Source organism: Chiloscyllium plagiosum, chromosome 22, assembly GCF_004010195.1.
Source record: "Chiloscyllium plagiosum isolate BGI_BamShark_2017 chromosome 22, ASM401019v2, whole genome shotgun sequence".
Classification (NCBI taxonomy): domain Eukaryota; kingdom Metazoa; phylum Chordata; class Chondrichthyes; order Orectolobiformes; family Hemiscylliidae; genus Chiloscyllium; species Chiloscyllium plagiosum.
Window position 1 is genome coordinate 24,193,282 of NC_057731.1, and position 9,342 is coordinate 24,202,623.

The window sequence follows — 9,342 nt, forward strand, 5'->3', positions numbered from 1 at the left end:
CCCCTCCCACTCCACCAAGGACATGCAGGTCCTTGGACTCCTCCATTACCAGACCATAGCAACACGACAGTTGGAGGAAGAGCGCCTCATCTTCTGCCCAGGAACCCTCCAGCCACAAGGGATGAATGCAGATTTCTCCAGCTTTCTCATTTCCCCTTCCCCCATCTTTTCTCAGTCCCAACCCTCGGACTCAGCACTGCCTTCTTGACCTGCAATCTTCTTCCCGACCTCTCCGCCCCCGCCCCCTCTCCAGCCTATCACCCTCACCTTAATCTCCTTCCACCTATTGTATTCCCAACACCCCTCCGCCAAGTCCCTCCTCCCTACCTTTTATCTTAGCCTGCTTGAAGAAGGGCTTATGCCCGAAACGTCGATTCTCCTGTTCCTTTGATGCTGTCTGACCTGCTGCGCTTTTCCAGCAACACATTTTTAAGCTCTGATCTCCAGCATCTGCAGTCCTCACTTTCTCCTATTATAAACCTTGGAAAAGCTCAGGTCAGGCAGCATCCAAGGAGCAGGAGAGTCGACGTTTCGAGCATGAGCTCTTCATCACATATGATGAAGAAGAGCTCATGCTCGAAACGTTGACTCTCCTATTCCTCGAGTGCTGCCTGACTGGCTGTGCCTTTCCAGTGCTACATTTTTGACTCTGACCTCCAGCATCTGCAGTCCTCACTTTCTCCTATTACAACCCTTGTTATAACTTTAAAATTAAAACTTTCAGTTAATAGCCAAATGACTGACACAAGAGTTTACATTTTAAAACCTTTACCGTAACAAGTGACTAAAACATCTTTTTAGGTAACTTATACTTGAACAGCTTCACCTCCTCCCATCTTATTCTAAGCCCACCTGGGAAAACACACTTCACTGGTAAACTTACATGGCCCTTTATACAGACATTCAATTTTCCCAGAGTCAATCCAAAAGAATTTTTAGATCCCAATGGCTTATTTCTTTTTTCAACCAAGTAAGTTAGAATCTGAGAAAAGACTTCCAATGTGGCCCCCACTCAAATGTCTCCATCTTACGCAAGTTAGCTGACTCCTCTAGCTTCATTTTGAACTCCTCATTGGTTTGGCCTTTTCTGTCCGAGCACACGTTACCATATGCATTCTTGTGCAGCGAACCATATGTCTTGGCCTCTAGCTGTTCCCTTTCTCCTCGATCTAGGCATACTAAAAGCAGTGATGTTCTAAGAATGCCTGTAATCTCAGTTTTGCCAAGTAGGGCAGACAAGCAGGAGGCTGGGAGAACACAGCAAGCCAGGCAGCATCAGGAGATGGAGAGGTCAACATTTCGGGTGTAACCCTTCTTCAGGACTGAGGGTAGGTGTAGGGGGAGCAGCAGATAAAGGGGGGTGGTAGGGGCAGGTGGTGAAGTGGGGATAGGTGAAGACAGGCAGAGGGTAGAACCTGGTTGGTCAATGGGAGGAATGAATCCGATAGGTGGCTGGGAAGAGTGGAAGGGAAAGGGAAGAGCTGGGAAGGGAGTCGGACAAAAGAAAGTTATTTGAAATTGGAGAACTCAATGTTGAGTCCTTCGAGCTGTAGACTGCCCAGGTGGAAGATGAGTCCTCCAATTTGCAGTTTGGTTTGTTTTTTTTTGCAATGGAGGAGGTCAAGGATGGTCATGTTGGAAAGGAAATGGGAAGGGGAATTAAAATGGGCGGTGACTGGGAGGTCCGGTCGGCCGCTGTGAGCCCGGCTAGGGTACTCAGCAAACCGCTCACTAAGATTATGCTTGGTCTCCCTAACGAAAGAAGTGGAGGGGCAGAAGCAGCCACTCATATGGGCCTTTATATAAGATTTGCTGTCCTTGAAAGCCCAACTCTCTTTCATATTGGAACTAGATAGTTCAAAGCATAACAATTTACATTGCAACAATCACAACTCTTTCCTCGAATGCTGGAGAATTTCACTTTCCACTGCTAACACACTAGATGCTCCCAAATCTTTAAGCACCTTCTTCAAAGTAAAACTATCCAAGTCTTCCTTTGATATCAATCAAACTTCCCAGGCCCACTATCAGGCACGCTTTGAGCCCAGGCACATGACCTCCTTCATTTTATTTCCCAAAAAACATAAAAATCTTATAAACCTCATAACTGTAACAATACTAGCAGTAGCACAGAGCCACTGATCTTAATCTCTGCAAACAGGCTACAGTAAGATGAAAATTTCTTGCATTCGATGGTAAGTATCATAAGCAGATTGAGTTGTAATATTTCCTAACCACACCATATTTGGCATTAATCCACAAAACTACATAGAGTTTCATGATCAGACACCACAAGACAAATTTTAAACTGAAGAAACATCATTGGTTTAGCTAGGAATGTTGCTGTCTTTTAGCGTTGGGGTTCAACCACAAACAGCAAACACTCTATTAGCCTTGTGCTATTCACAGCTCAGGTGCCATAATGTTGATACTTGGTGCAAATATTGGAAATACTCCATTCCTAAGCACTGACTTCTTTCACCTTGGTGAAGGACAAACATTCAGAGACATTCTGTAAATAAACAGTCATAACTAAAATAGATGAACCAAGACTTATGGGGAAAAAATAAACATGAATAGTTGAAAAAAAACCTAAGCTAAACAGACAAAGTTTCAAATGGCCATAGTACTTAAGTTATTTATATTCTGAAGATAGAGCAGAAAATATAGTACATATGGAACAAGATGAAACGATCGTTGCTGTGGATCTCTTGCAATTTGTTTTTGTGACTTCCGAAAATTTGTTGATATGTAATGACAGTTGTTTTTGACAATTTGTTCAACGTTTTGCTCAAATTTCATTTTAATCTCCAAACGTTTGCCAATGGGCTACAAGCCAAGAGGTTGATACACTCAAGATGATTCCCACAAGCCCATCATTAGGCAACTCCATATATTTAGTTCAACAGTACATGTGCTATAAACACTGAACTGGATTCTCAACATTCTTTGCCCCCACCCCAACAAATGATCTACAAATTGAAATTAAATCAAAAATGAAAAGTCTTAGCTTCTACTAAACAGTTCCTCTGCCCAAGTTGACCAAAGTCATACTTCAGCAACATGATCCCCTAATTTTCTATGCCTTTCATCAAACTTTACATTTTCAGTTTCCTTCAGAAACTTTAATTATTAAATAGGCACTGAAATGCAGTGAAAACATTTATTCAATGTAGGTCCCCTATAATCAGAAACAGGGGAAGTCATCATGGAGAACAAGGAGTTGGCACACCAATTATATGCAGATCTTGGTTTAGTCTTCATAAAGGACATAAATAAATCTTAACATGTTGGGAACAAATGGTCATGTGAGAGGGAGGAATTGAAGGAAATCAGTATTAATCGAGAAATGGTGTTGGGAAAATTGATGGGATTTAAAGGTCAAGAAATCCCCAAGACCCAATAATCTACATTCCAGGGTACTGAAGGAAGTTACCCCAGAAATGGTAGCTGCATTGGTCATCTTTGAAGATTCTACAGACTGTGGAACAGTTACTATGGATTGGAGGATAGCTAATGTAATCCCTCTATGTAAAAAAATAGGTACTGAGAAAATAGGGAATCATAGACTGGTTAGCCGGGCATTAGCATTAGGAAAAATGCTGGAGTCCATTGTTTAAGATTTAATATTAGAGTATTAGAATAACACTGACAAGATCAGATTCCAGCTATTCGCCATAGATTAATAATTTAAATGAAGGAATTAAATGCAACCTCTCCAAGTTAGCAATCAACATAAACCTGGGTGGGAGGGCGAACTGTGTGGAGGATGCAGAAATACTTCTGTGCAGTTTGAATAAATTGAGCAAGTGGATAAACGCATGGTAAATGAAGTACAGTGTAGGTAAATACGAGGCTATTCACTTTGATAGTAAAAGCAGGACAATGGATTGTTATCTGAATGGTGATGGATTGGGAAAAGGAGGCGCAACAAGATCCATGTGTCCTTGTACATCAGTCATAGTAGAAAGCATGCAGAGGCAACAGGCAGTCAAGAAGGGAAATGGTATGTTGAACTTCATAGTGTGAGGATTTGACTGGAGCAGAGAGGTATTTCTGTGATTGTACAGGGCGATGCTGAGACCACAGCTGAAATATTGTGTGTAGTTTTGTTCTCCTTATCTGAGGAAAGATGTTCTGCTATGGAAAGAGTGCAAGGAAGAGACTGATTGTAGGACTTACATAGAAAGAGAGATTGGATTTCTTTGTACTACATATATGGGAGTTGTGAAGAATGAGGGGAGTTCTCATAGAAATCTGTAAAATTTTAATAGGACTAGACAGGAGAATAGCAGGAAGAATGTTCCCATTGACAGGAGGGTCCAGAAACATTGGTCACAGTCTGAGAAAATGGGGCAGGCCCTGCAGAACGGAGATGGGGAGAAATTTCTTCACCCAGAGAATGGTGAGCCTGGGAAATTCTCTGCCACAGAACGTGGTTGAGGCCTAAACATTGAAAGGTGACAATGAGTTAGATATAGTTCTTAGGGACAATGGGATCAAAAGGTATGAGGTAAAAGTGGGAACAAGGTACAGAGTTGGACGATCAGCAATGATCATACTGAACAGCAAATCAGGCTTGAAAGTCTGAATAGCTTATTCCTGCTCCTATTTTGATACTTCCTGTTCTGGATCGAGGGCTGACACAGCTAGTTGTGTGTGCAAGCCCATGATATGACAAAACTCCATGCAGCCTTGTCAAACACCTCCTTTGGAAGAATACAGTGCATGGTACAGAAGACAGTGAAGCAAATACATATATTCACTTCTCAAAATTATATTTCTAAAACCATCTAGAAAAAAATGCACTCTGTATCCCTCTTTCCTTTTTTGAATTTCTTAATTATAATCTGTTCTATCCCAATCTATGTACCATTGTGTGAACAGTGCCACAAAGTACTCTCTACAATCTGTATTTAATTCCTGTTCAACAAAATTCCAAACATTGTATGGCACTTTACTGGACAATAAGCTCTTGTGAGAAATGAGCAGCCTACTCTATAACAAAAGTTTGAATTTATACAGTGCTTTTAACATAGTAAACAACTGCAACAGGAGCAGGGTCAGAGAAAAAAAAATCAAGCTATGTAGATAGCTGTTAGGGCAGATAACCAAAACCTCGTCAAAGTTCAGGAGATTTGACGGACTAATCAGATTACTTCTCTATCATACTGTCTCTTTGGTCCACAATATTGTGAACTGCTGATTAGTTTTTTTTAATCCACAGGACATTGGCATCACTGGCTGAGCCAGCATTCATTGTCCAATTCTAATTGGTGAGGGCAATTGAGAGTCACCATACTGGATCCAGAGTCACATGTAGGCCAGACCAGGCAAAGATGGCAGTTTCCTTCCCTAAAGGATATTAGTGAACCAGATGGGGTCTTCCCCAACAATCAGCAATTGTCTCATGGTCATCATTAGACTTTAAATTCCAGATGTCGTTTTTTGAATTCAAATTGTACCATAGTCCATGGCAGGATTCAAAGCCAGTTATCCAGATCATTACCTGGGGTCTGCAGATTAACAGTCGAGAGTGTGGTGCTGGAAAAGCATAGTAGGTGAGACATTGTCCGAGGAGCAGGACAATAGACGTTTTGGGCAAGAGCCCATCATCAGCCCTTCCTGGTGAAGAGCACTTGCCCAAAACATCGATTCGCCTGCTTCTCGGATGCTGCCTGACCTGCCGTGCTTTTCCAGCACCACACTCTCGACTCTGGTCCCCAACATCAGCAGTCTTCACTTTTTCCCAGATTAATAGTCTGACAGTAAGACCACTCGGCCATCATCTCCCCACATCTTAATACTCTGTGCAATGGTTCTGAGCTGTCCAAAAGGTTCAAATTCAAAGGCTGATATCAGAAATGATGTCTGTTGCCAGCAAATGAATTGGGCCTGGATCAGATGCAGTCTGAGGGTTGCAGTGAGTGGCTGTCAGTGGGTTAACAGTGAAGCCTCAACAGTAGTTTTGGGGAAACATGCGAAGGGAAGAAGCCAGATTTAATTGTTGCATCGACAAGTATGTTCTCTGATATGCGATACTGTAAAATGCTGCTACTAACATTCTTGCATTCTTTTGCCTTCTTATAAAAATGATTATTTTTTTTAAAATGTGACAACATTGACAACTGCTTCATTGGAGTCCTTATGATATTAATTATTTGTCAGGCAAAGTGAATGGAATGCAATCAGGTACAATCACAAACATTCTATTCTGCAAAGCGACTTACATAAACAGTGTTTTCTAACCACATGAGTTCTCCAAAAAAAACCTTACCAACTGTAGTAGAATTTCAGGATTCTGTTGACTATATAAGTGATTGTTTTATATTTAAAATAATGGCTGCATAAACAAAGATCAGTACACAACAGCCAGTGCTTTTAAGCTGCTCAGGCTGTGTATCTTTCACACACGTGCACTGCAAACTCTTTAAAGAGCAGCACTACAGGGATAAGTACTATTATGTAAAGTACTCACCCTCTTACACATCCCAGAGCATTTCATTTTTAACATACTTCTAAGAACGGATAATAATTGGTAGTCAAAGGACATCTCCATAAAACCCCACTGACTAATGTTTCACTGAAGTGAAACAGACTAGTGCCAGTAATGTCAGGTAAAATATCCACCTGGAGTATGTCCACTAGTCAGAGATTAGCCTGTTTACAGCACTGCATGGTGACTAGTGAATGTACTCCACGAGGATCCTGCTGTCAGCAAAGTGTACCCGCGCATTGAAATGTCAGTCTGCAGAGAAGCCCTTAGACTGTGAATCATTCGGTGCCACGGTTTTTATAATGCTCTGGGCCGCAGAAGAGACCAAGTGCATTCCTCAGCGGCATCATTTTTCCCTTAAAGCAGCAGTGCGTTTTATTTTGGGCCTGTCAGCAGGATCACTACAAATGAGGAAGATAAGCTGCATGAAGGAAACCAAATTACACCCCAGCCAAAGAATCCCGAGCAAAGCATGATAAAGGAGATGGATGTTTGTGGAGTTGATGGGGAAACCACAGGATGGGCTTGTGCGGCGCTGTAACAGGAGGCCCCGGCGTTGGGGTGTAACACCATTAAAGTTGCGCTGTGCTCCAGCAGCGATGACTGAATGTGGGACAGGGCGATATTTCCAACTCCAGCCTCGCTACCCACAGAATGGATACATTGAAGGATACAAAGTGTCCCATCTGAGCCTGCGCGACTTCCACTCCTGTCACGTGGGAGGCAACACTTTCCAGGACTCGAAGCGAAAGGAAGGGGAAGACAGATCTCAGTGACTGAGAGAAACTGGGACTTACTGCACTGAGTGCTCCAGGGAAGGTCCAGCCCTCACGGAGTGCTGCTGACAACGTGAAAGTTCCCGGGGAGAGCTGCCCTTGCCCGTTCTCTAAACTCCTCAAGAACTTGTTTCCCTCTTTCTCAGGAATTCGCAGACTTCCTGCACACACTGTAACATCTCAGTTGAAACAAATCCGGCTGTACCTGCGGAGACAGAAGTAAAGTTCCCCGCTTAGGTCATGAACTTTCGTCAGAAGCTGATGCGTTTGCGCAGATTATTCAGTTTTTTTTGTTTTAACTTGTTAATCATTTGCCAAGGCTTCCTTGATTTTAATATATATTATCAGTAAAGATAAGTATTTGTTCCGAACTTCAGGCTGAGTGTTTTGGTGGAGATCAAAATATTCGTTTTCTGATCCAGCAATTTGCCTTCCTGGCCTCGATAGTTAATCAGTATCTTTGTAGGCAAATGTCTTAATGTTGTCTCTTTTTTGAAAGGTTACCGAATTTAAAGCATGCAGAGTTATAAACTTAATTTCCAAAAAGTTACTGCCTAAAAAGAAAAAGTGCTTTTTGGTGAAAATATTTGCTTATAAATCAGAAGTAAACACCAAAGTGTCTGAAATAGCACCCCCACACCTGTCACCGCTATCACCTAGAAGGCCAAGAGCCAGTAGACTCATGGCAACACCATGAATTCACCGACACATTGGATCAGGCCAGACAGATATACAAGCCATTTACCTTGATTGTCTTAACACCTATTCACCTGAGGCAGAGTATATTGGGAAACTATGCAGCTGTTATGACATTGTTGCATAGTGTCCATTCATCCAATCACCAGACAGGGATGTGCCCAGGGGGGATCTTTTCAGTGGTCAAGGACATTCAGCTTTGGATCTTCAGCCAACCGTCCTCCAAGGTAGACTTCAGGGTATGCAACAACGTAGAGTTTCCGATCAGAAACTGATAGCCAAGGCTGATACCCACCCATGAGGAAGGCCTCAAGCGTGGTTTTGAGTTCATGTCACTCTACAGGTGACTTTACCACGCTATGCACTCTCACACACTGACAAATGCACACTCTCTTATGCAAACACACACACACAGTCATACAGACCCTCATACACACACTGTCTCTCTCACACACACTAATGCAGACTCTCTCACAGGCATATACTCCCACATACTCAAGTACACACACATATATTCCTTCACGTTCACATACTCTCAAGTGCACACATACACACACCCACCCCAACTGTCTGTCTCCCACACACATATAAATCTATGGGGTGAATTTGCATTCAGAGATTCATATTTGCAGATACATTCTATTTTGTTCAAAGACAGTTCGTTGATGTGGCATTTTATAAATTCCTACTTTGGAAATAAAACCAGTCTGACTCCAGATTGAGACACAGACTTTAAACAAGGCCTCACACCTAAAATGCAATGGTCTAAGCTGAGATGTCACCTTTTTATGATAAGTTATCTTGGGGCAGTGACTTGAAAGAAATTTTGGGATTTACATACTAATCGAAACCTGCATCTCCATCCTTACTGATTAAAATTTTAATAACCATTTAGATTTGTTCAATATATTAGCATAAGTTGTATGACCCTTTGATCTTTTACTTATAAATTCTGTGTCCAATGTATGCTCTCTCATTCACTATTTGAGGAAGGAGCTGGGGCTCTGAACCTTGCAGTTTCAAATAAACCTGTTGGACTATAACTTGATGTAATGTGATTTTTAATTCTATTCAATATAGTTAATGCTGCAGGGTTTTGGATCGAACAAAAGTCAGAGTTTTGATAGAATTGTTTTTGAGATGGGTTGGCTCAATCAAGAGGGAAATTACAATATCCAAGACTGCCTTTTATAACACCATTTCCTGGGACAGAATCTCATTTCTGTGAATCATGTTGATTAGACTAGATTCCCTACAGTATGGAAATAGGCCCTTTGGCCCAACCAGTCCACACCGACCCTCCAAAAAGTAACCCACCCAGACCCATTCCCCTACCCCTGACTAATGCACCTAACACAATGGGCAATTTAGCAT

At 42.0% G+C, this 9,342-nt stretch overlaps 1 long non-coding RNA gene across 1 annotated transcript in view; it reads right to left on the reverse strand.

Moving 5' to 3' along the window:
• Positions 1-8,404, reverse strand: part of LOC122561133 — a 13,337-nt gene extending 4,933 nt beyond the window's left edge. The window contains exon 1 of the long non-coding RNA XR_006314921.1: positions 7,294-8,404. This is a non-coding gene — a long non-coding RNA (uncharacterized LOC122561133). The remainder of the gene's footprint in view (positions 1-7,293) is intronic.
• Positions 8,405-9,342: the final 938 nt, after the last annotated feature.